The sequence below is a fragment of the Neophocaena asiaeorientalis genome, unplaced genomic scaffold (genome assembly GCF_003031525.2).
Source record: "Neophocaena asiaeorientalis asiaeorientalis breed wild unplaced genomic scaffold, Neophocaena_asiaeorientalis_V1.1 scaffold275, whole genome shotgun sequence".
NCBI classification, from domain to species: domain Eukaryota; kingdom Metazoa; phylum Chordata; class Mammalia; order Artiodactyla; family Phocoenidae; genus Neophocaena; species Neophocaena asiaeorientalis.
In genome coordinates this window covers 10,275,826-10,292,002 of record NW_020173679.1, presented here as the reverse complement: position 1 = coordinate 10,292,002, position 16,177 = coordinate 10,275,826, and the positions used below count along the sequence as shown (strand labels likewise).

At 56.3% G+C, this 16,177-nt stretch overlaps 1 protein-coding gene across 1 annotated transcript in view; it reads left to right on the top strand.

The window, feature by feature from the left end:
• CAMTA1 (calmodulin binding transcription activator 1) overlaps positions 1–16,177 on the top strand; it is an 841,285-nt gene that overhangs the window by 766,267 nt on the left and 58,841 nt on the right. The window lies entirely within an intron of this gene.

The window sequence follows — 16,177 nt, the reverse complement described above, 5'->3', positions numbered from 1 at the left end:
GCTGAGAGGCCCCTCTCCAGACAGAGCTGGGGCAGCAGGGTCCAGGCATTCTTTGCTGCTCCACCCCCAGCCCCAGGGCAGCTTCTAGAAGCAGAGGGAGCTCCTGGAGGCCATCACCAAGCCCTGAGCCTCTCAGAGGCAACAGCAATGGGCGAGGCTGGGGGAAGGCAGCCCAGGTTGGGCTTCTTTCTGATTCCAAGGCCTGGACTTCAAGGCTGTGTGTTGAGTGCCTCTGCCTTTTAGGGACCGTGAGCCACACCTTCTCATGGAAGCCCTCCCCAACCCAGCTGAGGGCGGAGGGCCAGGAAGCCCCCAGAGGCTCCAAGGCAGGAGGCAGGACGTGATGGCCAAGGATGCTTCTCTGAGAGCGGCTGGCCTGCTGCACGGGGGTGCCGAGCGCTGGCTGCTCCCCCTGGGGCACCAGAGGCTCTGCAGAGAAAAGTTGCAGAGGCTGCCCTTCCAGGCCCCGGGCATGCCCAGGGGAAGCCCCAGAGTTGGCCTGGGGGGCTGAGCTGATGGTCTGCTCTGGGCACCGAGACAGGATGGAGGGATGGCCTACACCCGCCCTTAGTATCAGGGCAGCCACAGAGGTGCCCGTCTGTGGGGTACCTTGCTAGAGACTTGCCGGCCCAAGGTGTTGGGTCTCAGCTAAGCTGACGCAGGCCCTCTGTGGGGGTCAGTTCCTTAAGCTCCCATCCACAGTGGTCCTTTGCCTTCTCCCCTCTCAGACCTCCCCTTGCTGCTGGTCGCTGGAGGCTCTCTGGGCTTGGGCACATGCCTTAGGCAGCTTTCCTGGGCCACCCAGTGTGTAAATCTCTGCCTCATCCCAGCCCCAGCCCCAGCAGTGACAGGGTGTCTGGCAGCCGCCCTGGCCACTGAACCCTCTGAGCTGTTCCCAGAGGTGGTTTTGGATCAGCAGGCGTCTGCACACTGGCAGTGGCTGCCTGGGAGCGCCAGGCTGGCCTTGGCAGCCACCCTGGCCGAGGCTGAAGCCAGCCGGCGCTGTGACGATGACCTGCAGGATGTAACAGAGAAGGGCAGGGTGACCAGGGGCTCCCGTTCAGGAAATCCGGTTTCAGTTTTGCAGAACAAATGGGAAAGGGAACAGGGAACTCTGCAGAGCCCTGGCTCTCCCTCAGTGACCAGGTCACTTCACCAGCGTGCACTGCAGGATGCAGGGACCAGTCAGTGTCGGACCTGCCTGGAAGACGGAGCCCTTCAGAAAGCCAAGTCTAGCCAGGCAGTGCCTTGTCTCGGAGCACAGGAATCATCAGCCGTCCCCCCCCTCCTCCCGCCCCCGGAAGCCCAGAGGGCAGGCTGTACCAGGAGGCTGCCGGCAGGAGAGGATGCTGTGATAGAGATCGTGGGGAAGGGAAGCCACCTTCACTGCTTCATGACAAGCACGCCCCTGAGTCCTCGGCCAAGCAGGACACCTGCTCCCCAGCAGCCCCCTCTGCCGGGACTTGGAGCTCTGAGCTCCATAGGCCTCCAGTTGAAATAAGCATCCTCCCAGCCCCTGGCAGAATACACAGGAGAGATGACAGGAGTTGGGGAAGAGACAAGGCAGGGCCACCCCCCTACAGAGAGCAGATGGGGGCCCCGAAGGACCCCATGAATCTCTTTCCCTTTGGGCTTGGCCAAGCATCCTTTCAATAGTGGGAGGGGAAGGGGGGCCAGGGCAGAGGAACCGTGAGATGCCCACCCTGCCAGGGTGGAAGAGTAAAACTACCATCTCCTTGTTCTTTTCCATCCCCCCTCCCCGCCCCCCAAAATGAGTACAAGTGACTTATCTACCCAAGGATCATTTTCCCAGCATTTCACCAGCCTGATACATAATAACGGTGGGGGGGGGAGGGGAGCAGAACCGCAGCCTCAGCGCCAGGGTCATAATCCTCCCAGTGCAAAGGGGACAGCTGGGACAGCCCAGAGGGTGGAGGTCCCCCGGGCTCTGGCCAACCCTGTGGCCTGGCAGTGAAGAAGTGTGTCGAAGACGATGCTGCAGCGACCAGGCTGTCAGAAGCCTTCCTCTCCTCTCCCCTCTCCTCCCGTTCCGCGGCTCCTTCCCTCTGCCCCTCCCGCCCCCAAGGTTACCGGGCAAATTCTCAATTAGAACCTCGGGGACGGAGAGGTGCGCGCGCTGCGGCCAGGGGGAGGGCGGCGGTGGAACGGGAAGGGGCGAGGGGACAGCAGCGCCGAGCGAACTGGGGCGCGGCGGCCGGGCGGCGCGCGTGCACACACAGGCGCACACACAGACACACACGCGCGCATGCACACGCGCGCACACGCACGCTTGCACGCCCGGCGCAGCTGCAATGCAGGGGCCCTGCGCGGAGCGCTGGGCAGGTTGCGCCCGCGCCCGCCCCACGGACTGCGGCACGGCTCAGCCCTCCCCAGCCCAGGGGAGAGAACGGGGACATGCCGCCAGGGCTGCGCGCTCTGGCGCCGGCGGCCGCCTCCCGCTGCGCGCGCTCCTGGTCCGCACCACTCCACCCGCGTCCGTCGCCCTGCTTGCCATCCTGGGGGCGCTCTTTGCTCCTCCCTCCATCCCAGAGGGGGAGAAATGTTTGGGAAGAGATTTCAGCTTTCATTTGTTTAAAAACATGGATTTGTTTGCCAGACTAAAGGCTGGGTGGGGCACGCGGAATCGAATCCGCGCGCGCAGCAGCAGCCGCCGTGGCGCAGCCTTTGTCCTGGGCGCAGCCTTTGTCTGAGCAGCCTGGTCGGGCGGGAGGCGATCGTCCCCAGGGAGGGTCATGGGCGCAGGGGCCCCGTGTCCCCAAAATCTCAGTTGGACACAGCCATCCAGGCGGAGACAAGCATGGAAACGGGGGAGGAGGGAGAACAGGGAAGAGGGGGCGCTGGCGTCGGCATCTACCCGCTCCAGGCCGACTTAGGGGGGAGCACAGTCCTCTGGGTCTCGGGAGCTGCAGCGCTTCTCCCAAACTTAGGGGACTTGCCCACCCTCCCCAGCCCCTGCACTGTGACCTCTAGAGGACACAGGCCCTACAGGCTGGCAGATTGCGGGCCACAGTACCTGTTTGTCTTATGAAGGATTGAATGCATGAGCGAATAAGTGCCCACAGGACACATCAAGAGAGCTTCATCCAGCCCAGTGTTCAAGCAGGCTTCCAGGAGGAAGTGACTCTTCCACTGAGACTTCCAGCCTGAGCAGGCATCAGTCAGGCTGAGACGGATGGGAAGGAGGAGTATCCCAGGCAGAGGGAGCGGCAAGGGCCCCAGGCTGGGGAACAGCCGCTTCCTTCAGCCAAGGGGCTCTGGGAACTACCAGCTTCACCATTTCTTCCCCCAGAGGTCCAGATTCAGAACAGATTTCCCCAGGCCTCTCGCATCAGGACCGCAGAGTGGTCCGGGGTGGGTCAGCTGTGCCTTTGGGGCGCAACGGGACCTCTTCCAGGCGAGAGGTAGCCAAGCGGCCAGTTTACCCCGGGACCATTTTCTGAGGGCCTCTGGGAATTGTCCCTCCTGCCCGCCAGGGGTCCTGTGGACACAAACAGCCAGGGCTGTGCTGAGCGAGGGGAGGCTGTGCTGTGTGTTCAGACGGCCTCTCCTGGGCCTGTGTTTGCAGAAAGAATCAACCCAGGCCACCTGACCCTGTGGCTCTGGAGCGAGGGGGTGGGGCGCCCATCTGGCCAAGGGCACTAGGACACCTTTAAGAGATCCCTGTCCCTGGAAGAAAGGCGAGTGGAACTTCTGGGGGCCTGGTTCCTTCCGTTGTAACCAGCTGATGCTCCCCAAGGCCTCGGCCCACCCCTACCCAGCTGGGCCCCTCTCCAAACCGGACTAAGCCGCTTATTCTTAGACTCTATTTTCAACTGCCTCTCGGGCAGCTGAGCCTCCTGCCTGAGTGAGAAGATTGGTGCAATGCACGATGCACGGATGCAGCTTCCTTGGGCTCAGCCAGTCAGCCACCTGGGCAGATCTCCTGCCACCCTCGGGTGGGGGAGGGACCGTGTAATCTCAGGCAGAGGGAGGGGGCTGGAACTCACATCTCACCGTCCAGGTGCCTGCTTCGGCATATGTTGCCTCCCCTCCAGCTCACCGGGGCCAGAGGAGGGTATCTGGCAAGCCAGCCTCTGGGGCAGCCTGGCTCCGGGTTAGAGGTGTGGGAAGGTGGGAGCCTTGCCCCCTGTAAGGAGGTGGAGAGAAGGAAAAGCAAGATTTGGCCTCCTGGTTTGGCCTTCTGTGACCAAGGCTTCTGTTTTAATAGATGGAAGATGTGTAGCTGGGATGTGGCCATGCTTCTGCCAGCCTCCCCCCCCACACACACACCCGGCTGGTTTCTAATAGCAGCCTCCAACCACCAGGAGTGGAAGACCACACACTGAGCCCGAGGCCAAGGGTGCAGCCCAGGGGCAGCAGGAGGGGCCACTCCAGCTGTGAGAATGGCCCCTGGGAAGATTCTGGACGTTTCCTCCCTCCAGTGAGGACACGCCAGGGCTTTCAGATGAGTGTACCTTGCTGGCCCCTCCTGGCCTGGCTCCCTCCATCCTGCAGATCCCCCAGCCCGCTGGCCAGTCCCCTCGCTCTGGGCCCGTGATGAACTGTCCACATGGGAGAACATCGACAGAGCCAGACAGAAAGTGCATCACTTTTACCAGATAATGTGGGGAGAGGAGCAAATGTTAAGTTGTAATGAATTTTAAATGCCACTGTTTTACTGAAACAAATACAGTTTGTTTCGTGGGGTAGAATACAAAATTCAGGAGAGTTTTTTAGAGCAGACATAGAGCATCAGTGAATGGTCTTGACTTTGGAGGGTGCCTTGAACCACAGGCAAAGTCAGTGCCCCGAGGGCCCACACCCTCCTGCCTCTGGGAGCACTTTGAAGAAGTTTCAGAAGCTTGGACGCAGGGGTCTTCTCTGTAAGTAAGAAGGGGCACTGCGAAGAATCTTCTGGCATTCACCTAGAGTGGGGTCTAGGGCACACTCCAGTGTGTTAACTCATGGGTGTCTGGGTATTTCTTTACATAGCGGGGACCTAAGAGATAAGTCGGTAGTGGCAGAAACTGATTTGAGCCAGTCTTACACTCAGGACGTGAAGCTGAGCAGCAGGAAGGGACTCTGGTCTGAGCTGCAGCTACCCAGTCAAGGCCTCGCTCCAAAGCACAGGCTCCCTCTTCACAGTCAGTGTCTCTGTGCTCTGTGGGGTCCACATCCTTACAGATGGGGGTGGGTGTCCTTAGCCCTCCTTAGGCAGAAACCAAGGGGCCTGGTGCTCAGATGTCTCCCGGAGGCATGATCTCCTGCTGCTTGCGGCTGGGGCCACACCAAATGGATCTGGGTGGCAGGGATGGGTCACCCTGGGGCTGGGCCTCACCCGCCTCCTTGCATCAGAGACAAATTGTGCTCTGCAGAGAAACAGCAAGCCCAGCATCTGCGGAGGCCGAGGACACAGCCCCTGGGTCCTCATCCTGGCTATTGGGGCAGGTAGCAAAGTTAAAACCAGTGGGCGAAGACCCAGAGCTCTTGGCAGACGTGGCCACTCCCACGGGGGCAGCTTTTGGCCGCCGGGGGGCAGGTGGCTCATCCTGCAGCACGAAGGTGGGAGGCTCAGCCCCTCCCGTGGTCAATATCAACCAAGTTATCCTTGACTGTTGCATGAGTTTCCTGGCAGTTCTAGAGGCTGGAAGTTCTAGAGGCCCTGGTGCTGGCAGGGCCATGCTCTCTCTGAAGGCTCTAAGGGAGAATCCTCTTGCCTCTTCCAGCTTCCAGGGGCCGCTGGCAACCCTTGGTGCTCCCTGGCTGGTGGCAACATAACTCCAGCCTCTGCCTCCGTCATCACATGGCATCTTCCTTCTCTGTGTGTCTCTGTGTCTCTGTTTTCTCTTCTTACGAGGACACGGGTCCTTGGATTAGGGCCCCACCCAATCCAATGAATTCATCTTAAACTAGTTACATCTGTAATTAACTAATTACCAAGATCCTATTTCCAAATAAGGTCACGTTCCGAGGCAGAGGGAGAAGAGAGAGGCCCCAGAGAGCGCAGGCTACGTGAACGTTGACAGAACATTCCAGAAGGAGGAGCTGGTGATGGAGACTGAGAAGGAACAGTGGGGGTAGTCGGAGGGACACAGAAGAGGGTGGGGTCTCAGAGCCTAGGGCCAGGGGGCTTCACAAGGGGAGGAGGTGGTCCCTGGGGTCCGAGGGGCTGGAAATCATCCAGTGGATTAAAGACCCGGCAGGCCCTGGGATGCTATCTCCAGGCCCCTCCCTTCTCCCTCTGCCCACTCTCCATGAGGGCTTAGCCCCACCCAGGACCCTCTTTACCGTCTGTAAAGGTGCACTGATACGTCCACCTTTGTGCCTCTTCTCAGATCCAGAACCTTCCATCTAGCTGCCCCAGGACATCGCTGCTCCGGTTTTCTTGGGCAAGTCAACGTGTCCCAAATGTTACTCACAATTGTTCTCTTGTTGCCACGCGCCCCCTCCTGATCCTATACCTCCTACAGCCTCGGCAGAAAGTCCACCCCAGAAAACCCAGAGTCATTCCTGAGGCCCCCTGCTCACGCCCAGCCCCCCAAACCCGTCACCATCCTAGTGGCCTTCTCTCCATCCCCTCTGCCACCACCTTGACTCGGCCGCAAATGTCCTTGCACATCCTACTCCTGCTCCTGGCCTCTACTCTTGCCTCCTTCCACGAGGGTCGTCCCTTCTTGCATCACCAGGCACTGCTCTGACTCCAGGGGACCTTCGCTCTCGTGGACTTTACATTCTAGAGGCGGGAGAAAGATAACAAACACATCACAGAGGAAATATCGGGGCACTTACCACGGGCAGCCTGGTAGAGGGGGCCAGGGTGGCTGCTTGAGGTCGGCGGCCGGCATCTTTACATTCTAGAGGCGGGAGAAAGATAACAAACACATCACAGAGGAAATATCGGGGCACTTACCATGGGCAGCCTGGTAGAGGGGGGCCAGGGTGGCTGCTTGAGGTCGGCGGCCGGCGGAGGCCTCTCTGGAGAGGCGCGATGTCAGAAAGGACGCACACGCGAAGATCCTGGGAAGGACGTTCCAGGCCGAGGGAATCACAGAACACAGTTCCCTGCGAGACACGGAGCCTGGTGTGTAGGGGCCACACGGTGAGCAGGCTAAGGGGAGGTGCAGCGGAACGAGAAGGGGCCGGGCCTCCAGGGGCCCCTCAGCCAGGGCAGGGGGCTGGGACTTGATCCTGAGGACAGCGGGAGGGTTATAAGCCAGTGAGGTGACACGCTCCGCCCCCGCCCTGGCTGCTGTCTGGAACATAAACTGTGTCTCTACTCACAGGGCAACCACCCCGGGCGCTCTTGCATCAGTGCGGGCAAGAGATGAGAGCGGCTCCGACAAGGCCGGTGATGATGAATCCCAAGAGACACAGTTTGGGGGCTCCTTGGGGGTAGAGTCAGGGGCCCTGCTGATGATTTGAACACGGAGGATAAGCAAGAGTAGGATGGGTAGTGCCTAGATTTGGGGCCTAAACAATGGTGGGGGACGGAACCATTTCCTGAGATGAAGGACTTTGAAGAAGGTGGGAGAGAGGGAATCTCGAGTGGGTTTTGTTCATATTCTGGTTCACAGCCTATTAGAGTTGCCAAGGGTACAGTTGGGTTTGAAAGTCTGCAGGCCAAGGAGGGGCCCAGAAAGGAGATAAAATTTAGATGTCATCAGCTCAGCAATGGAATTTAAAGCCATGGGTCAAGAGGCAGTTGCTCCATGAAAGAGGGTGGATGAAGGAGCGGAGAGGGCACAGGGTCAAGCATGGGCTCCCCCAGTATTTAAATGTCAAGCTGAAAAGTTGCTGGCAAAGGAGAAAAAGCATCCAGCGAGAGGGGGAAGATGGAGAGGATGTGACCGCCGGGAGGCCAGGAGAAGACGGTGTTTCAAGAAGAAGGATGTGGCAGCCGTGTTAATACCAGGAGAAGGGGAGCAGAGCGTCCCAGGCAGAGGAAACCGTGTGTAGGAAGACCCCACGGCAGCAGGGAGCTCCGTGAATTTAAAGAACCCAGAGAAGTGGCTGAAAACTCTGGTAGCCTGTCTCTGAGCTTACATCCCTGACTCTCCCCAGGCTGGGACAGGAAAGACCTGGCCCAGGAGATCTTGTGCCTCTACCCCTCCTCGTGCAGCCAGAGAAAAAGCCCCAGGCCCTGCCTTTCCTGCCTTGCCCTCTGCTGTTGGCCCAGAAAACCATCCCACAGGTGTGCGGGCCCCAGGCTCAGGGAGACGTCTATCCACATCTGCTCTGAGTCCCAGGGACAAACTCCCTCCCAGTTGCTCCCCACTGGGGTGCAGGGACTGGTGCCAAGTCCCAAAGCAGGAACAAACTGTGACTCACCGCCAAACAGTGTGTGGATGTCAGACCCAGTGGAGACGGCTCTCAGACCCGGACCACTGGTTGTGGCCGGAATGCGGGAATCCTGCAGATGGGCCCGACGGCTGCCCGGCAGTCGTGCTCCCTCCTTAATCAGTTACATCGGACTCCCATTATTCCCCCACGTCATTTAGACGCGGGTCAGCTGTGCTTCAGGGGGCATGGCCTCGAAGAAAGGCCTCTTGGCAGAGCTGGGATCCCAGAAAGACCAGCAGGCCTGGGGAGACGGCCAGTTCAGGCCAGCGATTTGCAGGCTTCCTTAGCCCTTCCTAGGATTCGGCCCCAGAATGCACCTCCCTGGAAAATAATGGAGATGCTGATCTGTTGATCCAGCAGTGGGAGCAATGGTCCTGAGACGGGGAGACGCAGGACATCGCCCGTGAGCAAGGAGAAGGGGCCATGGGTGGAGCAGGGGCTGGTGTGGCCTCCAGAAGGAAGTGGGGTGCTGGAGGTCCTGGAGCTGGATGAGAGGAGATCCCCACCTCCCCTACCAATGATCCAGATCCCAGCCTCTGGGTGGGGCGAGCACAAGCCCTCTCCTTTTAAAAACTCCCCCAAATACACGTGTTTCTGATCCTTTCCAAGCAGCCCAGCGACTGACCTTGTCTCCCGGCCTCTGTGACAATGAGACATTCACAAGAGCCTGATAGGCTGAAGACCAGCTCCCTCCACTGCTGACATGTTCCACTTGTGAACTTAAAGTCCTTTGCTTGAGGAAAAAATAAGTGACAGGCAGGTATGTGTCAGACGTTCCATACTTAATTATGGGAGACATTTTAAAAAATCCATGGCAGAGTGGAAATAATTGATACATCAGAAACAGACTTAGAATCTTCGAGAATTAGAACTTGGAAGAAATGGTTGTCGCATTGTCCAACCTCCTCATCCCTCTGGAAGGAATCTGGGCCCCCAGAAGAGCGGCCACTTGCCCCAAAGCACTGCCGAATCAGGACAGAAGCCCTCCCGACTCAAGATCAGCGTGTGCCCTGCACCCTCCACCCACTTCCCCTTCTCCACCCCACAGCCAGACTCACAGACTCCGGAAGCCGGGACACAGGGCAGGTGAGAAACCAGCTGGCCGAGGCCCTGGGCCAGTCCCGACATCAGCAGATGGAGAGTTCCCCCGAGTGTCCTTTCTCCTGCCCAGGTCCGAGATGGGCCCTCACCCCATTTGGTGGCACCCACTTTTAGAAGAGCTGCTGACGCCTTGGGTCACCTCAACGACACCAAAGCTGCATCCCTTGGTCTTGAGACACGAGGGAGAGCTGGCAGACCTGTTGGCACAGAGCTGTCCACCCAGGGGTTACAGCAGCTGACATCTATGTGCCACCACCTGCCAGGCCCTCTCCACGAAGCGTTTACGCATATCGATTCACTCAAACTTCCCAACTACCTACGAGGTCCCCCATCCTACAGATGAGGACGCAGACACACAGTGAGCAGGTGATGCCGAGAGGATCATACATAGTGGTCTGACCCCATCCACCGGCTCCCGACCTCCACACAACGAGAGCCTCCCTCTGCGCCTGTTCTCCCTACTACAGTTACGCTGCATCCGATGGGGGCCTCCAGAGCTGGTTATAACATCCTTCATCCCTGCTTCTCCCTTCCCCACAACCCTCTTCCCCCAAGCCAAGCAGTTTGCAAAGTAGGGCTTTTAAAAACCCCCAGGGCTTCCTCCTCCCATCTTCCGGGGTCCTCTACCATTTTTCTATCTCAGGCCTTTAGCATCACACACCCGGGCTTGGAGCCTCCCCGTTGGCCTTCCTGCCGCCACGTTCTTTCCCTCCCCATCCATGCTGTGTATCCCTGATGCTTTTGGAAAGGATTGACAGGAACCCGCTGTGTGCCAGGCGCTGTGCAAGGTGCGGTCCCCTGGGAGAGACAGGCCCCAAGATTGGTGATTGTAACCCAGTGCAGCGCGATGACTTAGAAATGGAGGCGGGGCTGCCAGCGGCACCTGTTGGGAGGGGCGTGGTCATCTGGGAAGGTCAGGATGAACTCTGACTCTGCAGCACGGAATCCAAGACCCTTTCTAAGCTGCCCTCAGCCTGTCTTTCTCGGCTTATCTTCAGCCCTCACCTCCTCTCCCCCTGCACAAGGCTCTCCCCTCCTCTCCACCAAAATACCTGATTTCCCCAAACATACTGTAATGTTTCTCACCTCGAGGCCTTCACACATGCCGTTCCCTCTGGTCTCTCAGGTTATTTTTCCTGTGGCTGCTCTAGAGAACTCCTGCTCTGCTGAAAATTTCTACTGTAAGGCCCTTCCCCTCTAAAAGCTGACTTCCCCCCTCATCCCACTGCTGCCCACACAGGATGCCTTCTTTTTATTTGGCTTTTCCGTTACACTTTGTAAATTCCTCCCTTAGCAATTCTCTCTTTGTAATCTTTTATTCCCTAACTGGTACCGGAGCCCCCAGTAGGTGCCAGGCCCTGGGCCAGTGCTGAGATTAGAACAAAGGAATGAATGAAAAAGAGCAGATGAGGTTCCTGTGCTCACCAAGCTTACCATCTAGCAGAGGAAAAATCAGACCTGAACGCCAAACCTTTGCACAAATAAGTGTGTGGGGAGCTTGTGATGGAGGGTTAAGAGGAGGTCTGGGAGGGATTTCTTGAAGAAGTGGCCCCTGAGCTGAGATCTGAGGGAGGAGCAGAACTTAACTCCATGGAGAGGGGAGGGAACAGCATGGGGAACAGCGTGCACGGACAGCCCTGTGGTGGGAGGAGCCTCATGGATATAAGGGAGCATGTGAAGGCTGGGGAGGTGGAGAGGGGCTGGGGATCAGACCAGACAGGTTAGAGGGGTACCCAAGCACCAGCCAGGCCGAGGAGTGCTGGCTTTATACCCAAGGAGAGGGAAGCCATGGAAGGTTTGAGAGGCATGGACGTGACCAAGTTTGCATTTCAAGAAGTGCTCTTGGCTGCTGCGTGGAGGATGGATTGAAGGAGAGCCAGAGCTGGCGAGGGTAGACCAGTGAATCCTCCAGGCTAGAGATGATGCTGGACTTGGCGGTTCTGGGAAAAGGGGACCATCAAGAGAGATTCAGGAGGTAGCATCAGTAAGACTTGTAGATGGGTTAGGTACGGGCACTCCGTGTCGTGCACCCTGGAGGAGGACTGGTCACGAGTTGGGCTAGTTTGAAGGGCCTTTGGGACATCCATGGGAAAAGTCAACAACAGCAAGTGAGTGGACTTAGGCTCCAGAGCTCAGAGAAGCTGCATGTGGGCAGGAGAGAGACATCTGTGACATGACTGCATGGAGGTGGCATGGGAAGAAATGGGTCGACGGGTGTGGATGAAATTGGCAAAGGTGAGAATATAGCTGAGTTCTGAGGCCAAGGACTTCTGTCTTAGTTATAATCATGTCCTAAGAGGCCAGGAACACAGTAGGTGCTCAATAAATATTTCTTCAAGGGATAGATGGACGGACGGATGGATGGACGGATGGATGGACAGACAGTGGTGTCTTTGTGACACTGCTGACTGACTCCAGCTTTAGGCTACAGGATCCCTGATGTCAGAAGCAGCTGGGGAGGGTGTCCAGAACTGACCAGGCACCATCAACCCCTTTCTGGTTTCCCTGTCACTGGACAAGCCTCAGGCAAATAACCCAAGGCAAGAATGCAGAAGCTTGACCTCTATTAAAAATGTGCCCTTGAGGCTGCCTTCAGAGCTTTTAAGGGGCAGAGAATTCACTACTCAGCTCCCTGGATTTGGAAAAGGAAGAGAAAAGGCAAGTCTCCTCCCTGAGCTGCTCAGACCCATCTCCCCTCTGGACCAGGTCCTTGGCAAGTCCCTGCATGGTGTGTCACCATCCTGGGGTCTGGAGGAGGGTGTCATCTGACCCTCTGTGATTCCCTCATTGTCTGACCCAGCCCTACCTTAGCCTGGTGAGTGAACGAATGAGTGAATGAATGAGTTGATAGGTGGGTAGCTGAGTCAGGAGCCATGAAAACCTGCCTATCCACACCCATCTCCGTGGAATTCACTGCACCAAAGTGCTCTGGTATGACAGTGACAGCCATTCCAGCCAGGACCCATGCCAACTGCTTCATGTTCCTGACCCTCAGCCAGGTCATAAGCCACAATGGAAGAAACAGCTTTGGTAGAAGGCAGCCTGTACACCTGCCCATCAGTAACTGGTACCTGCTGAGTTCCAGGCACCTGAGGGGCACTATCCTGGGCTCAGGGCTTTCTGGGTCAACTGGGCATGCCCCTGCCTCCAGGAGTGTATGGCCCAGGACATGAGGCAAGCCGGACAGCACAGTTGGTGTGATGAGTGCCCCATAGGGGCAGGTTCCGAGTATTAGGGGAGCACATGAGAGGGGCAGGGAGTCCCTCTGTGCTCCCATCAGGAAGGGGATGCACTTGACAGGCGTTAACTCTGTATGAAAACTATGTTTGTTCAGAGGAATGCTCTCCATATGTAGAAAGAATGTGCAAACAGTCAGCCAACTCACAATCCATGCACGGTTTCCATCATTCATGGAAAGGACTCATAGAGGCCATGAAAGCCGTTACACTCCCAGTTACAGTTTATTACATCAAAGGGATCCAGATGGAAACCAGCCAAGGGAAGAAGTGTGTCCGGCAGGGTCCAGGAGGGCACCGAACACCCACCTTCCATTGTCTTCTCCCGTGGCTTGTGGTCAACATTAATGTCCCTGCATCAATGTGTGACAACGCTCATGGAAAATCACCAATCAGGGAAGCTCACCTGAGCCTCGGTGTCCAGAGTTTTTCTTGGGGCTCCACCGCGTAGGCGTGAGAGATTGCCCTCATGGCTGACCTCGGTCTCCGGTCTCTCCTGAGTTGGCTGAAACTGTGTGACCGAAAGTCCTTACCCTAAATCACATAGTTGATCCTTCTAGAGTGGCCAGCCCCTACCCTACAACTCTCCACTGTGACCAGCTCCTACCTTAAATCATACTGTAGGACTCTCCAGTGACTCAGGCAAACTGAGCCACTCCCTCCGGCAGGACATTCCAAGGGCTTAGAGGTCACCTCCCGGAAGGCAAGGACAAAAGCCAGACCTCTCTTTGGTCAAGGTTAAAGTCTCTACTGTGCAGAATTGCACCTCCCCTCCTCTGCCCCCACCAGCCTGTCTCCCCTGCTCCTCAACCAGCAGACCAATTTCTTTTTGCTGTTCTTGCCTCAAGAGGAAACGCTGAGTGTCTGACATGGTTTTTGCTGTTGTTGTTGCCATTGTTTTCAAAGTGTTGCCCCTACGCGGATACTGTGTAGCGCTCAGCAGTTCTTTGGGGCTCAAGAACACATTTTATTACGAAAAATGCTTTGGGCAATTACTTTGTCTTCTGCAGAGAATACTGTGCAAAGCTCAAGGTTTCCTGGGCAGCGATGTGAAATTCGCTACATTACAGACCCATCCACTTAAATGTGAAGTCAAATGAGAAATTTTAAGAGCCTTTGACAGCTAAGGTTATTATTCTCACATATGATCTCAATTACCTCTTTAAATTACTCACCTGTTCCCCGGCCGGTGATGCTCTGCAAATGAACCTGCATCCCGTCTCCATCTGCAGACAGCACCCCTGGCTCCGGCAGTGTTCTTTCCTCACTAAAGTGTTCTCCTGTTGGCTCCATTTGGAGCTGCCGCTCAGCCTTCTCCCTCCCCCACCCCCTGGAGGAAGCCCCTCCTCCAACTGTGCTCCTCTTTTTTCCCCCAGCACCTGATGGGAATGGATCTGACCTTGCAAATGGTAACCAGCTGGGTGCACACGGGAATCTCAGAGCCGGGGTGGGGTCCTGGGCAAAGAGCATTCCTGCTCAATAATTCACCTTTAAGAGAAAGAGAAAACCTAGATGCAGCATTCGGCCATCTTCTAAGATGTTAACAATTCAGTGTGATTCTCAGACATGAAAAATGCATCAATGCTCTAAGTTTATAAGATCAGTGATGTTTATTATGACATCAGAAGGCCTGGCCTGGGCCCCCACCCCCGGAACAGCTAAAGCCAGGGGAAGCGCTAGTGTGTAGCTCCGAGCAGGGCCCGCCCAGAAGTCCTGCAGATGTGGCCCTACGAGGTCCGGCTTGATGCATTCGAAGCCTCCAGTGCCCTGGCACTTGGAGATGGCTGATGCATTTATCACGAGTCTTTCTGCCCGTTCCTGGAAAAGCAGCAGGAGAAAAGCAAGCTCTGAGCAGAGAGCAGTCGTGCAGCAGGAAGTGTGAACCTCCAGGCCCCCTGATTGCACTTACAGACATCATTCCTCCCCCAGCATTCTCGGTTTTGATTCCCAGAAGAAAGTGAGCGGGGGCTCATTTTATATTTGCTGAAAGGCCCTGGCATTGTTTTAAGTTACTTGAAAGTGAGTTAAAGCTGGGAGGATCCTTGGGTGCGGTGGCATTTCGTGTGACAGCATCCCAGGGGATTTCACTTTGAGGTGGATGGTGCTTTCCAGGCAGCAGGGCCAAGCCAGGGACTGACCCGGCTTCAGTGGTCCGGAAGCCCGTGAGCCGCAGACCTGCGTGGAGATGTGGCTGCACTGCGAGGGGCCACAGCGGATACCAGGGTGTCAGAGACCAGCTGGGGATGGGGGTCCACGTGTGTGTGTAACACATTTGTGCTTTTCCCTGGCCACTCTTGTTTTTCTCAGTAACGGTGCTGAGCACCTAAGGTGTCTAAAACTCCCCCGGAGCTCAACCTGTCAGCTCTGCCTCTCCGAGGCATGTGAGATGGTTGTAGCCTAAGATGCACTGGCCTCTAATTGCGCCTTCCCGTTTGAGTGCTTTCTCTTTGTTTCGGCAACAGAGCGGGATTTGACAAGCCCCTCCCCTGGTGACCTCGGTAATGACTGGTTATTTGTAGGAAGCTGCTGGTTGCTTCCCTAAAAGGGGAACTTCCCAGCTCTTGTTACCACCAGTGTCTGAGCTTCAGGGTTTGGTCACAGCAACTGTCAGGATGGTGATTTCAAAGTGGTCTTCAGCGTAAATATCCGGTCTTTTGACTGTTGTCACCTTCAGTCGAATATACTCATTTCTCCTTAATCAGGTTCCCAAGTTTAAAAAAAATGAATAATATCTACTTCGTAAGAAAGTATACCACAGAAGCTTTAGTAAGTGAGTGTACCTTTTGAGTAAACACCGCTGTTCTTAACTGTGACTCTTCTGGGCCATACAAGAGCAGTCCAGTGGGTGCTTGCGATGCTCTCAGACCCCAAAGGCCGAAGCTTCCTGAGATCCTCTCTGGAAGGGTCCGCAGGAGGGTTGGGCCCTGATTTGGCAAGCATGACCTTGAACAGGGAGCCATAGAGTTCTGCACTTGAAGGTCTATGAGCCCTCAGCCAGGTAAAGAGATGCATGGACATGTGGGGAGCTGGGCTTAGAAGACAAAGCTTGTCTTAGCTTGTCTTTGTTACTACCAGGTAACATACCGCAGATGGAACGGCTGAAACAATAGACATTTATTTTCTCACAGTTCTGGAGGCTAGAAGTTCAGGATCAAGGTGTGGGCAGGTTTGGTTTCTTTTGAGGCCTGTCTTCTTGTCTTGCAGACAACTGCCTTCTCGCTGTGTCCTCACATGGCCTTTTCTCTGTGTGCTGTCTCTTTGTGTGTCCCGATATCCTTCTCGTATAAGGACACCAGTCAGATTGGGTTAGGGTCCACCCTAACAGCCTCCTTTTAATCTAATCACTTCTTTTAAGGTCCTGATTCCAAATACAGTCGTTCTGAGGTCCTGTGAGTCAGGGCTCCAATCTATGAATTTCTGGGGGTGTAAAAACTCAGCCCATGACAGAGCCATTCTCCAAAAATGAGATGTGCTGCTTGAAAATGATTTCATCACTGTCA